At 41.2% G+C, this 24,677-nt stretch overlaps 2 non-coding genes and 2 pseudogenes across 2 annotated transcripts; 2 read left to right on the top strand and 2 right to left on the bottom strand.

The window, feature by feature from the left end:
• Nucleotides 1-6,356: 6,356 nt before the first annotated feature.
• On the bottom strand, nt 6,357-6,533 carry LOC140285753 (U2 spliceosomal RNA; annotated as a pseudogene).
• A 4,442-nt stretch (nt 6,534-10,975) lies between these two features.
• On the top strand, nt 10,976-11,166 carry LOC140285736 (U2 spliceosomal RNA). Its single transcript, XR_011910711.1, has one exon. It is a non-coding gene; the product is annotated as a U2 spliceosomal RNA (small nuclear RNA).
• Nucleotides 11,167-19,514: 8,348 nt separating this feature from the next.
• On the bottom strand, nt 19,515-19,646 carry LOC140285772 (U2 spliceosomal RNA; annotated as a pseudogene).
• Nucleotides 19,647-24,146: 4,500 nt separating this feature from the next.
• LOC140285751 (U2 spliceosomal RNA) lies at nt 24,147-24,337 on the top strand. Its single transcript, XR_011910725.1, has one exon. It is a non-coding gene; the product is annotated as a U2 spliceosomal RNA (small nuclear RNA).
• The last annotated feature ends 340 nt before the right edge of the window (nt 24,338-24,677 follow it).

Here is a 24,677-nt window from a genome sequence, read left to right as displayed (position 1 = left end):
AAAAGGTGCGAATGCCCAACCATACATCATCAAAAGCAGGTGTGAATGTCAGATCATAATTTGCAAAAACCTGATGAGAAATGGTGAGAATGCCCGACTATACACCATCAAATGCGGGAGCGGAGGTGTTCGGCTGTGAGTAGGTGTGAATGTCCGACCATACTTGCTGAAAAATATGACAAAGCAGTTTTCACTTGGTTTGAGTGAAGGATTTCATTTTATATCAAAATCCGAAATTGTGTAGAACTCGTGGAAATAAGTTTATTCTCGGATTCCTAAAGGTTTAGTGTTGTTCTTTGGTATACTGCAAAGTAATACTTTCTATTTTGTTGAAACCGATTAAGTTAAAACTGCTTTGTCCTTCATATTTATCCATGTCATAATAGCTTTAAACAAAAAAGAACGTTGTACTTTGCAGGATAGGAAAGAACAACTCTAAACCTTTTCAGGAATCCGAGAATAAGCTTCTTATCACCAGTTCTACACAATTTCGGATTTTGATATAAAATGAATTCCTTCACTCAAACCAAGTTAAAACTGCTTTGTCCTTCATATTTATCCATGTCTGAATAGGTTTCAACAAAAAAGAAAGTATTAATTTGCAGTATACCAAAGAACAACACTAAACCTTTAGGAATCCGAGAATAAGCTTCTTATCACCAGTTCTACACAATTTCGGATTTTGATATAAAATGAATTCCTTCACTCAAACCAAGTTAAAACTGCTTTGTCCTTAATATTTATCCATGTCTGAATAGGTTTCAACAAAAAAGAAAGTATTACTTTGCAGTATACCAAAGAACAACACTAAACCTTTAGGAATCCGAGAATAAGCTTCTTATCGCCAGTTCTACACAATTTCGGATTTTGATATAAAATGAATTCCTTCACTCAAACCAAGTTAAAACTGCTTTGTCCTTAATATTTATCCGTGTCTGAATAGGTTTCAACAAAAAAGAAAGTATTACTTTACAGTATACCAAAGAACAACACTAAACCTTTAGGAATCCGAGAATAAGCTTCTTATCACCAGTTCTACACAATTTCGGATTTTGATATAAAATGAATTCCTTCACTCAAACCAAGTTAAAACTGCTTTGTCCTTCATATTTATCCATGTCTGAATGGGTTTCAACAAAATAGAAAGTATTACTTTGCAGTATACCAAAGAACAACACTAAACCTTTAGGAATCCGAGAATAAACTTATTTCCACGAGTTCTACACAATTTCGGATTTTGATATAAAATGAATTCCTTCACTCAAACCAAGTGAAAACTGCTTTGTCATATTTTTCAGCAAGTATGGTCGGACATTCACACCTACTCACAGCCGAACACCTCCGCTCCCGCATTTGATGGTGTATAGTCGGGCATTCTCACCATTTCTCATCAGGTTTTTGCAAACACACCTGCTTTTGATGTTGTATGGTTGGGCATTCGCACCTTTTTTTACCCATTTTTCAGGAATTATGGGTGGACATTCACACCATCTTACAGCTGAACACCTCCTCTCCCGCATATGATCATGTGCGGTTTGATATTTGAAAAATTTTCTTTCATGTTTTCTAGCAATTATTGATGGACATTGAGACCTTCTTGCAGCTGAACACCTCTGCTCCCGCTTTTGATGGTGTATAGTTGGGCTTTCGAGCCTTTTCTTCCCCGGTTTTTACAAATTATGGTTGGACATTCAGACCTTCTTGCAGCCGAAAACCTCCGCTCCCTCTTTTGATCATACATTGTCGGGCATTCGCACCTTTTCTTAACCACTTTTTACAAAACATGGTTGGACTTTCACACTTTCTTGTAGCCGAACACATCCCTTCCCGCTATTGATTGTGTACAGTCGGGTATTTTAACCTTTTCTTACCCGCTTTTTACCAACTACGGTCGGACATTCACACTTTCTTATGGCGGAACACCTCCGCTCCCTCTTTTGATGGTGTAGGTTCGGGCATTCGAACCTTTTCTTACCCGCTTTTTACAAACTATGCTCGGACATTCAAACCTTCTTGTAGCCGAACACATCCAGTCCTGCTTTTGATGATGTATGGTTGGGCATTCGCACCTTTTTTTTTTACCCATTTTTGAGGAATTATGGGTGGACATTCACACCTTCTTGCAGCTGAACACCTCCTCTCCCACTTATGATCATGTGCGGTTGGATATTCGAACATTTTTTTTCATGTTTTCTAGCAATTATTGATGGACATTCAGACCTTCTTGCAGCTGAACACCTCCACTCCCGCTTTTGATGGTGTATAGTCGGGCTTCCGAGCCTTTTCTTCCCCGGTTTTTACAAATTATGGTTGGACATTTAGACCTTCTTGCAGCCGAAAACCTCCGTTCCCTCTTTTGATCATACATTGTCGGGCATTCGCACATTTTCTTACCCGCTTTTTACAAACCATGGTCGGACTTTCACACCTTTTAGTAGCCAAACAACTCCGCTCCCGCTATTGATTGTGTACAGTCGGGTATTTTAACCTTTTCTTACCCGCTTTTTACCAATTATGGAGGGACATTCACACCTTCTTACAGCGGAACACCTCCGCTCCCTGTTTTGATCATTTATGGTCTGGCAATACTACCTTTTCTTACCCGTTTTTGAGTTATTATGGCTGGACATTCACAGCTTCTTGCAGCCGAACACCTCTTCTCCGGCTTTTGATGATGAATGGTCCGGCATTCTTACCTTTTCTAACACATTTTTCAGCAATTATTGTCGGTCATTCACACCTTTCTCATCAGCTTTTTACAAATTATGATCTGACATTCACACCTACTTGCAGCCGAACACCTCGGCTTCCGCTTTTGATGGTGTATATTTTGGCATTCGAACCTTTTCTTACCCGCTTTTTACAAACCATGGTCGGACTTTCATACCTTCTTTTAGCCGAACAACTCCGCTCCCGCTATTGATTGTGTAGAGTTGGGTATTTTAGCCTTTTCTTACCCGCTTTTTACCAACTATGGTCGGACATTCACACCTTCTTACAGCGGAACACCTCCGCTCCCTCTTTTGATGGTGTATGTTCTGGCATTCGAACCTTTTCTTACCCACTTTTTACAAACTATGCTCGGACATTCACACCTTCTTGCAGTGAAACACCTCCGCTCCCTCTTTTGATTGTGTATGTTCGGGCATTCGAACCTTTTCTTACCCGCCTTTTACAAACTATGGTCGGACATTTAAACCTTCTTGTGGCCGAACACATCCACTTCTGCTTGTGATGATGTATAGTTGGGCATTCACACCTTTTCTTACCCATTTTTCAGTAATTATTGGTGGACATTCAGACCTTCTTGCAGCTGAACACCTCCGCTCCCGCTTTTGATGGTGTATAGTCGGGCTTTCGAGCCTTTTCTTCAACGGTGTTTACAAATTATGGTTGGAAATTCAGACCTTGCAGCCGAACAACTCCGCTCCCTCTTTTGATCATACATTGTCGGGCATTCGCACCTTGTCTTACCCGCTTTTTACAAACCATGGTCGGACTTTCACACCTTCTTGTAGCCGAACAACTCCGCTCCCGCTATTGATTGTGTACAGTCCGGTTTTTTAACCTTTTCTTACCCGCTTTTTACCAACTATGGTCGGACATTCGCAGCATCTTACAGCGGAACACCTCCGCTCCCTCTTTTGATGGTGTATGTTCGGGCATTCGAACTTTTTCTTACCCGCTTTTTACAAACTATGGTTGGACATCCAAACCTTCTTGTAGCAGAACACATCCACTTCTTCTTTTGATGATGTATGGTTGGGCATTCGCACCTTTTCTTACCCATTTTTCAGGAATTATGGGTGGATATTCACACCTACTTGCAGTCGAACAGCTCTGCTCCCACTTTTGATTATGTTTGGTTGGATATTCGAACCTTTTCTTAACTGCTTTTTACAAACTTTGGTCGGACGTTCACACCTTCTTGCAGCCGAACACCTCCGCTTCCGCTTTTGATGGTATATATTCGGGCATTCGAACCTTTTCTTACCCACTTTTTACCAACTATGGTCGGACATTCACACCGTCTTTCAAGTGTAACACCTCCGCTCCCTCTTTTGATGGTGTATGTTCGGGCATTCGCACCTTTTCTTACCCGCTTTTTACAAACTATGGTCGTACATTCAAACCTTCTTGTAGCCGAAAACCTCCGTTCCCGCTTTTGATGGTGTATAGTCGGGCTTCCGAGCCTTTTCTTCCCCGGTTTTTACAAATTATGGTTGGACATTTAGACCTTCTTGCAGCCGAAAACCTCCGTTCCCTCTTTTGATCATACATTGTCGGGCATTCGCACCTTTTCTTACCCGCTTTTTACAAACCATGGTCGGACTTTCACACCTTCTTGCAGCCGAACACCTCCGCTTCCGCTTTTGATGGTATATATTCGGGCATTCGAACTTTTTCTTACCCACTTTTTACCAACTATGGTCGGACATTCACACCGTCTTTCAAGTGTAACACCTCCGCTCCCTCTTTTGATGGTGTATGTTCGGGCATTCGCACCTTTTCTTACCCGCTTTTTACAAACTATGCTCGGACATTCAAACCTTCTTGTAGCCAAACACATCCACTCCTGCTTTTGTTGATGTATGGTTGGGCATTCGAACCTACTTGTTGCCCGCTTTTCATTAATTATGGGTGGACATTCACACCTTGTCACAGCCAAACACCTCCGCTCCCTCTTTTGATCATGTATGGTTGGACATTCGCACCTTTTCTCACCCGCTTTTTGCAAACTATGGTCGGCCATTCACAGCTTCCTCTCCACCATACTTGTATGGTGGGATATTCACACCCACTTGCATCCGAAGATCTCCGCCCCCACTTTTGTTGATATTTAGTCGGTCATTCACACCTTACCCGTTTTCTTGCCGCCAAACACCTCTGATCTCGCTTTTGATGATGTAAGATTGGGCATTCAGACCTTGCTTTTCCTGCTTTTCACCAACTATAGATGGACATTCACACCTTCTTGCAGCCGAACACTTCTGCTCCACCTTTTAGGTTTCTATCACACCTTTTTTTTCACCGCATTTTATAGATTATGGTTGGAAATTCTCAACCACTCATCCAAAGACCTCTCCTCCCGCTTTTGTTAATATATTTGAACTTTAGTCAGACATTCACACCTACTTGTAGCCGAACACCACCTCTCTAGCTTTTGATGAGGTATGGTCCGGGATTCTTACCGTTTCTAACACATTTTTCAGCAATTATGGTAGGATATTCACACCTTCTTGCAGCTGAACACCTCCTCTCCCACTTATGATCATGTGCGGATTGATTTTCGAAAATTTTCTTTCATGTTTTCTAGCAATTAATTATGGACATTTAGACCTTCTTGCAGCTGAACACCTCCGCTCCCGCTTTTGATCATACATTGTCAGGCATTCGCACCTTGTCTTACCCGCTTTTTACAAACTTTAGTCGAACATTCACACCTTTTTGCAGCCGAACACAGTTTTTTGCAGCCGAATTTGGGCATTCGCACCTTTTCATACCCACTTTTTACCAACTATGGTCGGACATTCACACCGTCTTACAGCGGAACACCTCCGCTCCCTCTTTTGATGGTGTATGTTCGGGCATTCGAACCTTTTCTTACCCGCTTTTTACAAACTATGCTCGGACATTCAAACCTTCTTGTAGCCGAACACATCCACTCCTGCTTTTGATGATGTATGGTATGGCATTCGAACCTACTTGTTGCCCGCTTTTCATTAATTATGGGTGGACATTCACACCTTGTCGCAGCCAAACACCCTGTTTCGATCATGTATGGTTGGACATTCGCACCTTTTCTCACCCGCTTTTTGCAAACTATGGTCGGCCATTCACAGCTTCCTCTCCACCATACTTGTATGGTGGGATATTCACACCCACTTGCATCCGAAGACCTCCGCCCCCACTTTTGTTGATATTTAGTCGGTCATTCGCACCTTACCCGCTTTTGGCAAACTATGGCCTTCTTGCAGCCAAAAACCTCTGATCTCGCTTTTGATGATGTAAGGTTGGGCATTCAGACCTTGCTTCACCTGCTTTTCACCAAATATAGTCGGACATTCACACCTTCTTGCAGCCGAACACTTCCGCTCCACCTTTTAGTTTTCTATGGGGCATTCACACCTTTATTTTCACCGCATTTTATAAAAACACCACAGGAACACCGTATTGAGGCTTTGTTCTGACCGCTCATTCGGTGTCGCGTTTCTTTCAAGCATTTCTCCTGGTTAGCCCGCACTCAGCTCGCTCCCAGAGCCGTGTTAAAGTCTACTTCGCATTCACTCTCTTTTCTCAGCAGACTAAAAGAAACTTCCATCCTGCACCGCTGTTAGCTTTTTCACAAGAGCAGAGGAGAGCGCACCGTTCCCAGCGGCACTGCAGTACCGGGTCGATGCTTGGAGTGAACGGAGCAAGCTCCTTTTTCAACTCCTATTGATAAAAATCCATTTAATATGTAGTCCTTGCATAGACATATCACATATTAAACTGATAAGTACAGATGGATTATGTGCAATTAGTAAAGAGAGTAGAGGACGATCTCTCTCGTTGGAAGTCCTTACCTATATCACTTATGGGGAGAGTTACAACCATTAAAATGATGATACTACCAAAAGTTAACTATTTGTTCTCAATGATCCCCATAAAACTATCTGCTACTTGGTTTAAGTCACTAGATTCATGCATCTCCAAATTTCTGTGGAAAAACAAACCACCACGTATTAGTTTAAAAACCCTACAGAAGACCAAGGACAGTGGTGGATTAGATTTACCTCATTTTCAGCACTATTCCTTAGCCAATAGGTTACAATATATATCAAAATGGTTTAAACCTTGTTGTTGTCACAGTTCCCAGAGACGTTGTAATCGTTGAGGATTCTATATTCACCCCCTCATTAGAGGCACGTGTTGCAGATTGATGACACTGAATCTTCTTCTCTGTTCATTGCTGGCATCATTCCCAGCATCGTAAGTGTTCGTGGCATTGTTAGCCTCTTCTTCTGGATCTTGATATCGAGCATCCTTTTGTATTTCTGGTTTGTAAGTCCTCTCTCTTCGTTCACCGGAGTCTTCGTCTCTTTGTCCTTGAGTTTGGTGATTTTTTCTTCTTTTGATGCCTTGACATAGTGTGACAGGTGATACCACATGGGAGATCCTTTAACTTGGACTGCTGTCCCTGTGCTGCGAAATGGCTGTGCTGCTCAAATGGTCTCTCCTTCATCATATACACAGTTATTTATACATCACCTTCCACCATGAAGCGTTGTCCCTTTTTGTTTCTCTCTTTGTTCTTAAAATGCTGTTATAAATGTCTAAACCAATCCATTAAACTAGATCATTTTGGCAGTAAAGCGATCTACAATGTGCTTGGTCGCAAAGCTGCTCATCTGTGGTAAACAGCTCTCCAGAAAGGCATTCTTCAATTGATTTCACTCATTTTATGTAATAATTTTGTGATTTCCTACAAAACTACACTTCTTCTCCCATCTGTCTGAGTATTTAATATTGTCTGGGTCCCGTTAAAACATGTATTTTTCCCATCTAATTCCTTGTTTGCTTTAAAACAAGTATTCCCCATTTTCTATCCCTTCAGTAGCCAACCAGTTTGTATGGAGTACAGTGGAGCAACTTGACTGATCAGTAAAACACTGCTTTTGTTGTCACCGCAAGGCTTCCCCCGTCGGTTGTTTCACTGAGACACTACTGAGTAACTACAACTCAACACAGTTTATACACATAACATTCATATACATACTAACAAACAAACAAACAATAATTTATCGCAATTTTCTCATCTCTGTTTGAACGTACACCCAGGTAAATATTCCTGTAGTCTTCTCATACCGACTATGGACCCATTCATTGTTTAACTTCACTGTTTTGCAAATCCTAATTGGATATTACACATTGACATTGAACTTTACTGGATAAGCAGGTCTTCATTGCATTCAGCAGCCTATATGTGAGCATTTATGTGTAAGCTGTTCTTCTTTGCATTTATCAGCAGCAAGCAATTCTTCACTGCACATGCATATGTAAATAGTAAAACAATTCCAATGTGTTAGCGAAACCTTCTATATCACAGTGGTTTCTAAGGTCTATTTTAAGTTCTTTGCCATCAGTGAGATGACATTGTTTACAAAGTGTGTCAAATTATCACTGAAGATCTTTTCAGGAATTTCAAATCTAGAAATGAGTTATTTTACGCGTGATTTTGCTACTGAGAGTGCATCTGCTTGTGCACATGGAAATATTTCAGACCATTTGGTAAAAACCTCTGTTGTCACTGAGCAGAATCGTTTCCCTTAACATTAATTTAGTTCAATGAAATCTACAAAATAATGAAATAATGAAATCCAAACAAATATGTTGAAAAAGATACACTGGCTTAGGGAATTATCTTCGTTTTGGTCTTAGATTGCCCTGTGGAATGTATTTTGCACATATTTGACCTGCTAGACAAAACTTTATTCATTTATTTATTCTAAAAAAATGTTTTTAATAATTAGTAAAACCATATGCTGTAAAAACCTGGTTCATTATTGCTTCCATCCCTCCTGTTGAGACATGACATGGTCCGTGGCTCAATACTGCAGCATATTTAAACAAATTCTTTGGCAGTATGGTTTTCCTTCCGGTCATTCATACGAGTCTATTGTAGATGGCAATTGAATAACATCTAATAATGCTAAAATATTTGTAGTTTATACATTTAGCTGTGGATGTCAACATACCTGTTTTTCCAATGCTGTGTTAACACATGTACAGTTGAGAAGGCATACTGACTGTCAGTGTAAACGTTAACAACCTTTTTGTTATTTAATTTACAAGCTTCAGTTAAAGCTACCAATTCGACTGCTTGAACAGAGTAATTTTTTGGTAGTGGTTGTTTTAAGAAAACTTCAGTTTCTGTTACTACTGCAAATCCTGTAGCATTTGTGCCATCAGGGTTTTTTTCCTTGATCTGTTGAATAAATATAGTTATTTCTGCATTTTCAAGAATGTGTGTGTGTATGGGTGTATGTGTGCGAACGTGTGTGAGTTTGTGTGTGTGAGAGTTTAAAGAACCTGTAATCCACAGGCAGGCCTTAACTAGTATGGCACGGGTCCAGCCTGTCTCATCTTTTTTGGAAGGTCCAGCGCTCGGCCGTAACCCTTCTGTCTGTTTGGACTCTCACATACATTCGGTTAATCATAGAAAAACGAGAACAAAACTTTTTAGCCCCTTAAATTCATAAAACAGACATGGTGCAGTTATTTCCATTCTAGAAAATAAGAGTAATCACCACCATTCCTATAAATTCTGGATATTCTAACAATCTGAATCTTTTTTAAATGTTCGATGAAGCCCTTTGCTGTTCTGTTTAGAGACTCAGCTGATCATAAACCAAGTTTTGCTCTTGAACCAAGCTTCTAAACTCTTCACCTTTTTCATTTCTCAGTTAGTATTCACTTTAAAACTGATTAAAAGAAAAATTAAATGAATGCCTATCAACAAATGTGGGATCTAAACTCTAGTGCTTCCTCTAAAATAATTTCCTTTCTCAATTCAGAAATGTGTGTGTGTAAGTCACAACACCCGTGACACCAAAACGGCTTTCTTTTCTCTCTTTTCTCTACACTCTGCACTGTGAGCACACACACCAAATCAGAAAGGCTTTTTTCTCTCTTTTCTACATTATGGACTGTGGGGACACAAAACCGCTCTCTCTTTTTTTTTTTTTGATTGTGTGCCAGGGCGTTGTCTCACGTATTAGATTATGCTTAAGATACGAATGGGTTTATCAGTCACATCAGAATCCATACATACTGATCCTCCCGTAATAAAATGGTCGGATCTTATCAAACACACTTTGTTTCTTGTGACAAGTCAGCGAAACAGCGTATACACGTCAAGACACTGAATCAAGTTTGCCACAAGAACTCATAAGTTTGGCAGTATTGCTCTGCCGTCAGCAATCATACACCCATTTTATTTTCATGAGACATGTGCAGGCACCTGTTCATCTACTGTTCTATCACTATGAATTAGTTTATCTATTATCAATAAGGATACTTCTACAACTACTATCAAAGTATGTCCGGACTTCTTATGTTGTCAGTTGCTATATATGAATAAGTGGGTTGCTACTGAAAAGCATTAAGCATGTCACACAGCCCAAACATATAACATTTCAGGACACACCACACAGTTAACAACCACAGTGAAGCGTGTCAAAGCCCAAACATGTAACATTCAACAGGACACTTACACAACACATTCAAATCAAACAGTCAGACAACATACAAGAACCTATACCCCAGCCGGCATTGCTCCCTGCCTATTTTCCTACAACTCACTATGTGTGCGCACACCTTTATTCACAAACTCTTCAACTTATACTCTTTTACCGAAGCTGCTACAGCTCGATTGGCCAAATACCCTTAGATCCTATTTCGGTGAATTTGACATCTGCCTTGCATGTAACAGATTAGCGGTTTAGCAGTTTTAATTTAGTTTGAGTGAAGGAATTCATTTTATAGCAAAATCCGAAATCGTGAAGAACTCATGGAAGTAAGCTTATTCTCGGATTCCTGAATCTTTAGATTTGCTCTTTGTTTTACTGCAAAGTACAACGTTGAGCAGCACTAATGAGTTGTTTCTATTTTTGGCAGGCTTTACCTTTGCGGATGAAGCCCTTTCTGTCTGTGCAAAAGAAATCTTGTTACTGTGCAGAGTGACTTCTCTGAGTAGAGTCGCCTTACTTGTTGCGACTGTGCCAATGTTCGAAGCTGGAGTGCAAAGTTGTTGCTTGAATGGTGCTCGCTGGAGCGTGCGGTAGTGTAAAGTTATACCATTTAAAAGGGCTGAAGAGTGCTCAGTGCAGCGGGTGGGCCGAGGTGCAAAGTGACACTATGGCCATAAAAAGAACACCGCTACAAGTGCGCATTGTGCCAGGAAGGGCCCTCGGACGTGAACCAGTGGACAGTTATCGCTTCTCGGCCTTTTGGCTAAGATCAAGTGTAGTATCTGTTCTTATTAGTTTAATGTCTGATGTGTCCTCTATGCGAGGACTACATATTAAATGGATTTGTATCAATAGGAGTTGAAAAAGGAGCTTGCTCCGTTCACTCCAAGCATCGACCCGGTACTGTAGTGCCCCTGGGAACGGTGCGCTCTCCTCTGCTCTTGTGAAAAAGCAAACAGCGGTGCAGGATGGAAGTTTCAGGGAGCCCAAGATGAAACTTTCTTTTAGTCTGCTGAGAAAAGAGAGTGAATGCGAAGTAGACTTTAACACGGTTCTGGGAGCGAGCCGAGTGCGGGCTAACCAGGAGAATTGCTTGAAAGAAACGCGACACCGAATGAGCGGTCAGAACAAAGCCTCAATACGGTGTTCCTGTGGTGTTTTTATAAAATGCGGTGAAAAAAAAGGTGTGAATGCCCCATAGAAAACTAAAAGGTGGAGCGGAAGTGTTCGGCTGCAAGAAGGTGTGAATGTCCGACTGTATTTGGTGAAAAGCAGGTAAAGCAAGGTCTGAATGCCCAACCTTACATCATCAAAAGCGAGATCAGAGGTTTTTGGCTGCAAGAAGGCCATAGTTTGCCAAAAGTGGGTAAGGTGCGAATGACCGACTAAATATCAACAAAAGTGGGGGCGGAAGTCTTCGGATGCAAGTGGGTGTGAATATCCCACCATAGAAGTATGGTGGAGAGGAAGCTGTGAATGGCCGACCATAGTTTGCAAAAAGCGGGTGAGAAAAGGTGCGAATGTCCAACCATACATGATCAAAACAGGGAGCGGAGGTGTTTGGCTGCGACAAGGTGTGAATGTCCACCCATAATTAATGAAAAGCGGGCAACAAGTAGGTTCGAATGCCCAACCATACATCATCAAAAGCAGGAGTGGATGTGTTCGGCTACAAGAAGGTTTGAATGTCCGAGCATAGTTTGTAAAAAGCGGGTAAGAAAAGGTTCGAATGCCTGAACATACATCATCAAAAGCAGGACTGGATGTGTTCGGCTACAAGAAGGTTTGAATGTCCGACCATAGTTGGTAAAAAGTGGGTATGAAAAGGTTCGAATGCCCAAAATCGGCTGAAAAAAACTGTGTTCGGCTGCAAAAAGGTGTGAATGTTTGACTAAAGTTTGTAAGACAAGGTTCGAATGCCTGACAATGTATGATCAAAAGCGGGAGCGGAGGTATTCAGCTGCAAGAAGGTCTAAATGTCCATCATTAATTGCTAGAAAACATGAAAGAAAATTTTCGAAAATCAATCTGCATATGATCATAAGTGGGAGAGGAGGTGTTCAGCTGCAAGAAGGTGTGAATGTCCTACCATAATTGCTGAAAAATGTGTTAGAAACGGTAGGAATGCCGGACCATACATCATCAAAAGCTAGAGAGGTGGTGTTCGGCTGCAAGTAGGTGTGAATGTCTGACTAAAGTTCAAATATATTAACAAAAGCGGGAGGAGAGGTCTTCGGATGAGTGGTTGAGAATTTCCAACCATAATCTATAAAATGCGGTGAAAAAAAAGGTGTGATAGAAACCTAAAAGGTGGAGCGGAAGTGTTCGGCTGCAAGAAGGTGTGAATGTCCGTCTATAGTTGGTGAAAAGCAGGAAAAGCATGGTCTGAATGCCCAATCTTACATCATCAAAAGCGAGATCAGAGGTGTTTGGCTGCAAGAAAACGGGTAAGGTGTGAATGACCGACTAAATATCAACAAAAGTGGGGGCGGAGGTCTTCGGATGCAAGTGGGTGTGAATATCCCACCATACAAGTATGGTGGAGAGGAAGCTGTGAATGTCCGACCATGGTTTGTAAAACGCGGGTAAGACAAGGTGCGAATGTCCGACAATGTATGATCAAAAGAGGGAGCGGAGGTGTTCGGCTGCAAGGTCTGAATTTCCAACCATAATTTGTAAACACCGTTGAAGAAAAGCCTCGAAAGCCCGACTATACACCATCAAAAGCGGGAGCAGAGGTGTTCAGCTGCAAGAAGGTCTGAATGTCCACCAATAATTACTGAAAAATGGGTAAGAAAAGGTGTGAATGCCCAACAATACATCATCAAAAGCAGAAGTGGATGTGTTCGGCCACAAGAAGGTTTGAATGTCCGACCATAGTTTGTAAAAGGCGGGTAAGAAAAGGTTTGAATGCCCGAACATACACAATCAAAAGAGGGAGCGGAGGTGTTTCGCTGCAAGAAGGTGTGAATGTCCGAGCATAGTTTGTAAAAAGTGGGTAAGAAAAGGTTCGAATGCCCGAACATACACCATCAAAAGAGGGAGCGGAGGTGTTCCGCTGTAAGAAGGTGTGAATGTCCAACCTTAGTTGGTAAAAAGCGGGTAAGAAAAGGTTAAAATACCCGACTCTACACAATCAATAGCGGGAGCGGAGTTGTTCGGCTAAAAGAAGGTGTGAAAGTCCGACCATGGTTTGTAAAAAGCGGGTAAGAAAAGGTTCGAATGCAAAAATATACACCATCAAAAGCGGAAGCCGAGGTGTTCGGCTGCAAGTAGGTCTGAATGTCCACCCATAATTAATGAAAAGCGGGCAACAAGTAGGTTCGAATGCCCAACCATACATCAACAAAAGCAGGAGTGGATGTGTTTGGCTACAAGAAGGTTTGAATGTCCGAGCATAGTTTGTAGAAAGCGGGTAAGAAAAGGTGCGAATGCCCGACAATGTATGATCAAAAGAGGGAGTGGAGGTTTTCGGCTACAAGAAGGTTTGAATGTCCAACCATAGTTTGTAAAAAGCGGGTAAGAAAAGGTGCGAATGCCCGAAAATACACCATCAAAAGAGGGAGCGGAGGTGTTCCGCTGTAAGATGGTGCGAATGTCCGACCATAGTTGGTAAAAAGCGGGTAAGAAAAGGTTCGAATGCCCGAATATATACCATCAAAAGCGGAAACGGAGGTGTTCGGCTGCAAGAAGGTGTGAACGTCCGACAAAAGTTTGTAAAAAGCAGTTAAGAAAAGGTTCGAATATCCAACCAAACATAATCAAAAGTGGGAGCAGAGCTGTTCGACTGCAAATAGGTGTGAATGTCCACCCATAATTCCTGAAAAATGGGTAAGAAAAGGTGCGAATGCCCAACCATACATCATCAAAAGAAGAAGTGGATGTGTTCTGCTACAAGAAGGTTTGAATGTCCGACCATAGTTTGTAAAAAGTGGGTAAGAAAAAGTTCGAATGCCCGAACATACACCATCAAAAGAGGGAGCGGAGGTGTTCCGCTGTAAGACGGTGTGAAAGTCCGACCATAATTGGTAAAAAGCGGATAAGAAAAGGTTAAAATACCCGACTGTACACAATCAATAGCGGGAGCGGAGTTGTTCGGCTACAAGAAGGTGTGAAAGTCCGACCATGGTTTGTAAAACGCGGGTAAGACAAGGTGCGAATGCCCGACAATGTATGATCAAAAGAGGGAGCGGAGGTGTTCGGCTGCAAGGTCTGAATTTCCAACCATAATTTGTAAACACCGTTGAAGAAAAGCCTCGAAAGCCCGACTATACACCATCAAAAGCGGGAGCAGAGGGGTTCAGCTGCAAGAAGGTCTGAATGTCCACCAATAATTACTGAAAAATGGGTAAGAAAAGGTGTGAATGCCCAACTATACATCATCAAAAGCAGAAGTGGATGTGTTCGGCCACAAGAAGGTTTGAATGTCCGACCATAGTTTGTAAAAAGCGGGTAAGAAAAGGTTCGAATGCCCAAACATACACAATCAAAAGAGGGAGCGGAGGGGTTTCGCTGCAAGAAGGTGTGAATGTCCGAGCATAGTTTGTAAAAAGTGGGTAAGAAAAGGTTCGAATGCCAAAATATACACCATCAAAAACGGAAGCCGAGGTGTTCGGCTGCAAGTAGGTGTGAATGTCAGATCATAATTTGCAAAAAGCTGATGAGAAAGGTGTGAATGACCGACAATAATTACTGAAAAATGTGTTAGAAAAGGTAAGAATGCCGGACTATTCATCATCAAAAGCAGAGAAGAGGTGTTCGGATGCAAGAAGCTGTGAATGTCCAGCCATAATTACTCAAAAATGGGTAAGAAAAGGTAGTATTGCCAGACCATAAATGATCAAAAGAGGGAGCGGAGGTTTTCGGCTAAAAGAAGGTCTGAATGTCCAACCATAATTCGTAAAAACCGGGGAAGAAAAGGCTTGAAAGCCCGACTATACACCATCAAAAGCGGGAGCAGAGGGGTTCAGCTGCAAGAAGGTCTGAATGTCCATCAATAATTGCTAGAAAACATGAAAGAAAATTTTCGAATATCAAACCGCACATGATCATAAGTGGAAGCGGAGGTGTTTAGCTGCAAGAAGGTGTGAATGTCCACCCATAATTCCTCAAAAATGGGTAAAAAAAAAGGTGCGAATGCCCAACCATACATCATCAAAAGCAGGTGTGAATGTCAGATCATAATTTGCAAAAACCTGATGAGAAATGGTGAGAATGCCCGACTATACACCATCAAATGCGGGAGCGGAGGTGTTCGGCTGTTAGTAGGTGTGAATGTCCGATCATACTTGCTGAAAAATATGACAAAGCAGTTTTCACTTGGTTTGAGTGAAGGATTTCATTTTATATCAAAATCCGAAATTGTGTAGAACTCGTGGAAATAAGTTTATTCTCGGATTCCTAAAGGTTTAGTGTTGTTCTTTGGTATACTGCAAAGTAATACTTTTTATTTTGTTGAAACCGATTCAGACATGGATAAATATCAAGGACAAAGCAGTTTTAACTTGGTTTGAGTGAAGGAATTCATTTTATATCAAAATCCGAAATTGTGTAGAACTCGTGGAAATAAGTTTATTCTCGGATTCCTAAAGGTTTAGTGTTGTTCTTTAGTATACTGCAAAGTAATACTTTCTATTTTGTTGAAACCGATTAAGTTAAAACTGCTTTGTCCTTCATATTTATCCATGTCATAATAGCTTTAAACAAAAAAGAACGTTGTACTTTGCAGGATAGGAAAGAACAACTCTAAACCTTTTCAGGAATCCGAGAATAAGCTTCTTATCACCAGTTCTACACAATTTCGGATTTTGATATAAAATGAATTCCTTCACTCAAACCAAGTTAAAACTGCTTTGTCCTTAATATTTATCCATGTCTGAATAGGTTTCAACAAAAAAGAAAGTATTACTTTGTAGTATACCAAAGAACAACACTAAAACTTTAGGAATCCGAGAATAAGCTTCTTATCACCAGTTCTACACAATTTCGGATTTTGATATAAAATGAATTCCTTCACTCAAACCAAGTTAAAACTGCTTTGTCCTTCATATTTATCCATGTCTGAATGGGTTTCAACAAAATAGAAAGTATTACTTTGCAGTATACCAAAGAACAACACTAAACCTTTAGGAATCCGAGAATAAACTTATTTCCACGAGTTCTACACAATTTCGGATTTTGATATAAAATGAATTCCTTCACTCAAACCAAGTGAAAACTGCTTTGTCATATTTTTCAGCAAGTATGGTCGGACATTCACACCTACTCACAGCCGAACACCTCCGCTCCCGCATTTGATGGTGTATAGTCGGGCATTCTCACCATTTCTCATCAGGTTTTTGCAAATTATGATGACATTCACACCTGCTTTTGATGTTGTATGGTTGGGCATTCGCACCTTTTTTTACCCATTTTTCAGGAATTATGGGTGGACATTCACACCATCTTACAGCTGAACACCTCCTCTCCCGCATATGATCATGTGCGGTTTGATATTCGAAAAATTTTCTTTCACGTTTTCTAGCAATTATTGATGGACATTGAGACCTTCTTGCAGCTGAACACCTCTCCTCCCGCTTTTGATGGTGTATAGTCGGGCTTCCGAGCCTTTTCTTCCCCGGTTTTTACAAATTATGGTTGGACATTCAGACCTTCTTGCAGCCGAAAACCTCCGCTCCCTCTTTTGATCATACATTGTCGGGCATTCGCACCTTTTCTTAACCACTTTTTACAAAACATGGTTGGACTTTCACACTTTCTTGTAGCCGAACACATCCCTTCCCGCTATTGATTGTGTACAGTCGGGTATTTTAACCTTTTCTTACCCGCTTTTTACCAACTATGGTCGGACATTCACACCTTCTTATGGCGGAACACCTCCGCTCCCTCTTTTGATGGTGTAGGTTCGGGCATTCGAACCTTTTCTTACCCGCTTTTTACAAACTATGGTTGGACATTCAAACCTTCTTGTAGCCGAACACATCCAGTCCTGCTTTTGATGATGTATGGTTGGGCATTCGCACCTTTTTTTTTACCCATTTTTGAGGAATTATGGGTGGACATTCACACCTTCTTGCAGCTGAACCCCTCTGCTCCCACTTATGATCATGTGCGGTTGGATATTCGAACATTTTTTTTCATGTTTTCTAGCAATTATTGATGGACATTCAGACCTTCTTGCAGCTGAACACCTCCGCTCCCGCTTTTGATGGTGTATAGTCGGGCTTCCGAGCCTTTTCTTCCCCGGTTTTTACAAATTATGGTTGGACATTTAGACCTTCTTGCAGCCGAAAACCTCCGTTCCCTCTTTTGATCATACATTGTAGGGCATTCGCACCTTTTCTTACCCGCTTTTTACAAACCATGGTCGGACTTTCACACCTTTTAGTAGCCAAACAACTCCGCTCCCGCTATTGATTGTGTACAGTCGGGTATTTTAACCTTTTCTTACCCGCTTTTTACCAATTATGGTGGGACATTCACACCTTCTTACAGCGGAACACCTCCGCTCCCTGTTTTGATCATTTATGGTCTGGCAATACTACCTTTTCTTACCCGTTTTTGAGTTATTATGGCTGGACATTCACAGCTTCTTGCAGCCGAACACCTCTTCTCCGGCTTTTGATGATGAATGGTCCGGCATTCTTACCTTTTCTAACACATTTTTCAGCAATTATTGTCGGTCATTCACACCTTTCTCATCAGCTTTTTACAAATTATGATCTGACATTCACACCTACTTGCAGCCGAACACCTCGGCTTCCGCTTTTGATGGTGTATATTTTGGCATTCGAACCTTTTCTTACCCGCTTTTTACAAACCATGGTCGGACTTTCATACCTTCTTTTAGCCGAACAACTCCGCTCCCGCTATTGATTGTGTAGAGTTGGGTATTTTAGCCTTTTCTTACCCGCTTTTTACCAACTATGGTCGGACATTCACACCTTCTTACAGCGGAACACCTCCGCTCCCTCTTTTGATGGTGTATGTTCTGGCATTCGAACCTTTTCTTACGCACTTTTTACAAACTATGCTCGGACATTCACACCTTCTTGCAGTGAAACACCTCCGCTCCCTCTTTTGATTGTGTATGTTCGGGCATTCGAACCTTTTCTTACCCGCCTTTTACAAACTATGGTCGGACATTTAAACCTTCTTGTGGCCGAACACATCCACTTCTGCTTGTGATGATGTATAGTTGGGCATTCACACCTTTTCTTACCCATTTTTCAGTAATTATTGGTGGACATTCAGACCTTCTTGCAGCTGAACACCTCCGCTCCCGCTTTTGATGGTGTATAGTCGGGCTTTCGAGCCTTTTCTTCAACGGTGTTTACAAATTATGGTTGGAAATTCAGACCTTGCAGCCGAACAACTCCGCTCCCTCTTTTGATCATACATTGTCGGGCATTCGCACCTTGTCTTACCCGCTTTTTACAAACCATGGTCAGACTTTCACACCTTCTTGCAGCCGAACACCTCCGCTTCCGCTTTTGATGGTATATATTCCGGCATTCGAACCTTTTCTTACCCACTTTTTACAAACTATGCTCGGACATTCAAACCTTCTTGTAGCCGAACACATCCACTCCTGCTTTTGATGATGTATGGTATGGCATTCGAACCTACTTGTTGCCCGCTTTTCATTAATTATGGGTGGACATTCACACCTTGTCGCAGCCAAACACCCTGTTTCGATCATGTATGGTTGGACATTCGCACTTTTTCTCACCCGCTTTTTGCAAACTATGGTCGGCCATTCACAGCTTCCTCTCCACCATACTTGTATGGTGGGATATTCACACCCACTTGCATCCGAAGACCTCCGCCCCCACTTTTGTTGATATTTAGTCGGTCATTCGCACCTTACCCGCTTTTGGCAAACTATGGCCTTCTTGCAGCCAAAAACCTCTGATCTCGCTTTTGATGATGTAAGGTTGGGCATTCAGACCTTGCTTCACCTGCTTTTCACCAAATATAGTCGGACATTCACACCTTCTTGCAGCCGAACACTTCCTTCCGCTCCACCTTTTAGTTTTCTATGGGGCATTCACACCTTTATTTTCACCGCATTTTATAAAAACACCACAGGAACACCGTATTGAGGCTTTGTTCTGACCGCTCATTCGGTGTCGCGTTTCTTTCAAGCATTTCTCCTGGTTAGCCCGCACTCGGCTCGCTCCCAGAGCCGTGTTAAAGTCTACTTCGCATTCACTCTCTTTTCTCAGCAGACTAAAAGAAACTTCCATCCTGCACCGCTGTTAGCTTTTTCACAAGAGCAGAGGAGAGCGCACCGTTCCCAGCGGCACTGCAGTACCGGGTCGATGCTTGGAGTGAACGGAGCAAGCTCCTTTTTCAACTCCTATTGATAAAAATCCATTTAATATTCTGGATCTGGATTCTGGATCTTGATATCGAGCATCCTTTTGTATTTCTGGTTTGTAAGTCGTCTCTCTTCGTTCACCGGAGTCTTCGTCTCTTTGTCCTTGAGTTTGGTGATTTTTTCTTCTTTTGATGCCTTGACACAGTGTGACAGGTGATACCACATGGGAGATCCTTTAACTTGGACTGCTGTCCCTGTGCTGCGAAATGGCTGTGCTGCTCAAATGGTCTCTCCTTCATCATATACACAGTTATTTATACATCACCTTCCACCATGAAGCGTTGTCCCTTTTTGTTTCTCTCTTTGTTCTTAAAATGCTGTTATAAATGTCTAAACCAATCCATTAAACTAGATCATTTTGGCAGTAAAGCGATCTACAATGTGCTTGGTCGCAAAGCTGCTCATCTGTGGTAAACAGCTCTTCAGAAAGGCATTCTTCAATTGATTTCACTCATTTTATGTAATAATTTTGTGATTTCCTACAAAACTACACTTCTTCTCCCATCTGTCTGAGTATTTAATATTGTCTGGGTCCCGTTAAAACATGTATTTTTCCCATCTAATTCCTTGTTTGCTTTAAAACAAGTATTCCCCATTTTCTATCCCTTCAGTAGCCAACCAGTTTGTATGGAGTACACTGGAGCAACTTGACTGATCAGTAAAACACTGCTTTTGTTGTCACCGCAAGGCTTCCCCCGTCGGTTGTTTCACTGAGACACTACTGAGTAACTACAACTCAACACAGTTTATACACATAACATTCATATACATACTAACAAACAAACAAACAATAATTTATCGCAATTTTCTCATCTCTGTTTGAACGTACACCCAGGTAAATATTCCTGTAGTCTTCTCATACCGACTATGGACCCATTCATTGTTTAACTTCACTGTTTTGCAAATCCTAATTGGATATTACACATTGACATTGAACTTTACTGGATAAGCAGGTCTTCATTGCATTCAGCAGCCTATATGTGAGCATTTATGTGTAAGCTGTTCTTCTTTGCATTTATCAGCAGCAAGCAATTCTTCACTGCACATGCATATGTAAATAGTAAAACAATTACAATGTGTTAGCGAAACCTTCTATATCACAGTGGTTTCTAAGGTCTATTTTAAGTTCTTTGCCATCAGTGAGATGACATTGTTTACAAAGTGTGTCAAATTATCACTGAAGATCTTTTCAGGAATTTCAAATCTAGAAATGAGTTATTTTACGCGTGATTTTGCTACTGAGAGTGCATCTGCTTGTGCACATGGAAATATTTCAGACCATTTGGTAAAAACCTCTGTTGTCACTGAGCAGAATCGTTTCCCTTAACATTAATTTAGTTCAATGAAATCTACAAAATAATGAAATAATGAAATCCAAACAAATATGTTGAAAAAGATACACTGGCTTAGGGAATTATCTTCGTTTTGGTCTTAGATTGCCCTGTGGAATGTATTTTGCACATATTTGACCTGCTAGACAAAACTTTATTCATTTATTTATTCTAAAAAAATGTTTTTAATAATTAGTAAAACCATATGCTGTAAAAACCTGGTTCATTATTGCTTCCATCCCTCCTGTTGAGACATGACATGGTCCGTGGCTCAATACTGCAGCATATTTAAACAAATTCTTTGGCAGTATGGTTTTCCTTCCGGTCATTCATACGAGTCTATTGTAGATGGCAATTGAATAACATCTAATAATGCTAAAATATTTGTAGTTTATACATTTAGCTGTGGATGTCAACATACCTGTTTTTCCAATGCTGTGTTAACACATGTACAGTTGAGAAGGCATACTGACTGTCAGTGTAAACGTTAACAACCTTTTTGTTATTTAATTTACAAGCTTCAGTTAAAGCTACCAATTCGACTGCTTGAACAGAGTAATTTTTTGGTAGTGGTTGTTTTAAGAAAACTTCAGTTTCTGTTACTACTGCAAATCCTGTAGCATTTGTGCCATCAGGGTTTTTTTCCTTGATCTGTTGAATAAATATAGTTATTTCTGCATTTTCATAATGTATATCAGTTAAGTCTGGCCTGGGTAAAACACTGATGGTTATTTCTGACATGCAATCATGAGGCTTTCCATCTGTGGGGTAGGTAGCAGTGTGGATGGATTAAGTGTAGCACATCTCTCGACAACAAGGTGTGGCTGTGAAAGAAGAACTGTTATGTAGGAGAGATGTCTGGTAAAGATATTTTGTTAAGTAACCATATCACAGCCACTGCATGAGGTACCTTAAGTGTTAATGGGTGAAATAACACCATTATTGTTGATGCCTGCACTGCCAATGGCTTCTGGCCATTGATTCAAAAGTACGATCTCGTCCCTTTTTCCCCTTTCAGTGGACACTGGCCCCTAATTACCGCAATTCAGCAGGGGGTCTTTCATTAGGAGTACTAGACTCCCCCGTGCACGGTTTCAGCTCCGACCCTGGACAGCGGAAAAAACGTTGAGATCTGGTTTGAGGACCCAATTGTTGAGAAAAGTCTCTCAATGAGACTCAGAGTTGCTGGAGTCAGTTAATGCAAAGGTTTAATCTTGCAGCAAGTTCAAGAATGTGTGTGTGTATGGGTGTATGTGTGCGAACGTGTGTGAGTTTGTGTGTGTGAGAGTTTAAAGAACCTGTAATCCACAGGCAGGCCTTAACTAGTATGGCACGGGTCCAGCCTGTCTCATCTTTTTTGGAAGGTCCAGCGCTCGGCCGTAACCCTTCTGTCTGTTTGGACTCTCACATACATTCGGTTAATCATAGAAAAACGAGAACAAAACTTTTTAGCCCCTTAAATTCATAAAACAGACATGGTGCAGTTATTTCCATTCTAGAAAATAAGAGTAATCACCACCATTCCTATAAATTCTGGATATTCTAACAATCTGAATCTTTTTTAAATGTTCGATGAAGCCCTTTGCTGTTCTGTTTAGAGACTCAGCTGATCATAAACCAAGTTTTGCTCTTGAACCAAGCTTCTAAACTCTTCACCTTTTTCATTTCTCAGTTAGTATTCACTTTAAAACTGATTAAAAGAAAAATTAAATGAATGCCTATCAACAAATGTGGGATCTAAACTCTAGTGCTTCCTCTAAAATAATTTCCTTTCTCAATTCAGAAATGTGTGTGTGTAAGTCACAACACCCGTGACACCAAAACGGCTTTCTTTTCTCTGTTTTCTCTACACTCTGCACTGTGAGCACACACAACAAATCAGAAAGGCTTTTTTCTCTCTTTTCTACATTATGGACTGTGGGGACACAAAACCGCTCTCTCTTTTTTTTTTTTTGATTGTGTGCCAGGGCGTTGTCTCACGTATTAGATTATGCTTAAGATACGAATGAGTTTATCAGTCACATCAGAATCCATATATACTGATCCTCCCGTAATAAAATGGTCGGATCTTATCAAACACACTTTGTTTCTTGTGACAAGTCAGCGAAACAGCGTATACACGTCAAGACACTGAATCAAGTTTGCCACAAGAACTCATAAGTTTGGCAGTATTGCTCTGCCGTCAGCAATCATACACCCATTTTATTTTCATGAGACATGTGCAGGCACCTGTTCATCTACTGTTCTATCACTATGAATTAGTTTATCTATTATCAATAAGGATACTTCTACAACTACTATCAAAGTATGTCCGGACTTCTTATGTTGTCAGTTGCTATATATGAATAAGTGGGTTGCTACTGAAAAGCATTAAGCATGTCACACAGCCCAAACATATAACATTTCAGGACACACCACACAGTTAACAACCACAGTGAAGCGTGTCAAAGCCCAAACATGTAACATTCAACAGGACACTTACACAACACATTCAAATCAAACAGTCAGACAACATACAAGAACCTATACCCCAGCCGGCATTGCTCCCTGCCTATTTTCCTACAACTCACTATGTGTGCGCACACCTTTATTCACAAACTCTTCAACTTATACTCTTTTACCGAAGCTGCTACAGCTCGATTGGCCAAATACCCTTAGATCCTATTTCGGTGAATTTGACATCTGCCTTGCATGTAACAGATTAGCGGTTTAGCAGTTTTAATTTAGTTTGAGTGAAGGAATTCATTTTATAGCAAAATCCGAAATCGTGAAGAACTCATGGAAGTAAGCTTATTCTCGGATTCCTGAATCTTTAGATTTGCTCTTTCTTTTACTGCAAAGTACAACGTTGAGCAGCACTAATGAGTTGTTTCTATTTTTGGCAGGCTTTACCTTTGCGGATGAAGCCCTTTCTGTCTGTGCAAAAGAAATCTTGTTACTGTGCAGAGTGACTTCTCTGAGTAGAGTCGCCTTACTTGTTGCGACTGTGCCAATGTTCGAAGCTGGAGTGCAAAGTTGTTGCTTGAATGGTGCTCGCTGGAGCGTGCGGTAGTATAAAGTTATACCATTTAAAAGGGCTGAAGAGTGCTCAGTGCAGCGGGTGGGCCGAGGTGCAAAGTGACACTATGGCCATAAAAAGAACACCGCTACAAGTGCGCATTGTGCCAGGAAGGGCCCTCGGACGTGAACCAGTGGACAGTTATCGCTTCTCGGCCTTTTGGCTAAGATCAAGTGTAGTATCTGTTCTTATCAGTTTAATGTCTGATGTGTCCTCTATGCGAGGACTACATATTAAATGGATTTGTATCAATAGGAGTTGAAAAAGGAGCTTGCTCCGTTCACTCCAAGCATCGACCCGGTACTGTAGTGCCCCTGGGAACGGTGCGCTCTCCTCTGCTCTTGTGAAAAAGCAAACAGCGGTGCAGGATGGAAGTTTCAGGGAGCCCAAGATGAAACTTTCTTTTAGTCTGCTGAGAAAAGAGAGTGAATGCGAAGTAGACTTTAACACGGCTCTGGGAGCGAGCCGAGTGCGGGCTAACCAGGCGAATTGCTTGAAAGAAACGCGACACCGAATGAGCGGTCAGAACAAAGCCTCAATACGGTGTTCCTGTGGTGTTTTTATAAAATGCGGTGAAAAAAAAGGTGTGAATGCCCCATAGAAAACTAAAAGGTGGAGCGGAAGTGTTCGGCTGCAAGAAGGTGTGAATGTCCGACTATATTTGGTGAAAAGCA

This window comes from Leuresthes tenuis, unplaced genomic scaffold (genome assembly GCF_036924035.1).
Source record: "Leuresthes tenuis unplaced genomic scaffold, fLeuTen1.0.hap1 SCAF_56, whole genome shotgun sequence".
NCBI classification, from domain to species: domain Eukaryota; kingdom Metazoa; phylum Chordata; class Actinopteri; order Atheriniformes; family Atherinopsidae; genus Leuresthes; species Leuresthes tenuis.
The sequence above is the reverse complement of the archived record's forward strand: the minus strand, read 5'-3'. Positions and strand labels throughout refer to the sequence as shown.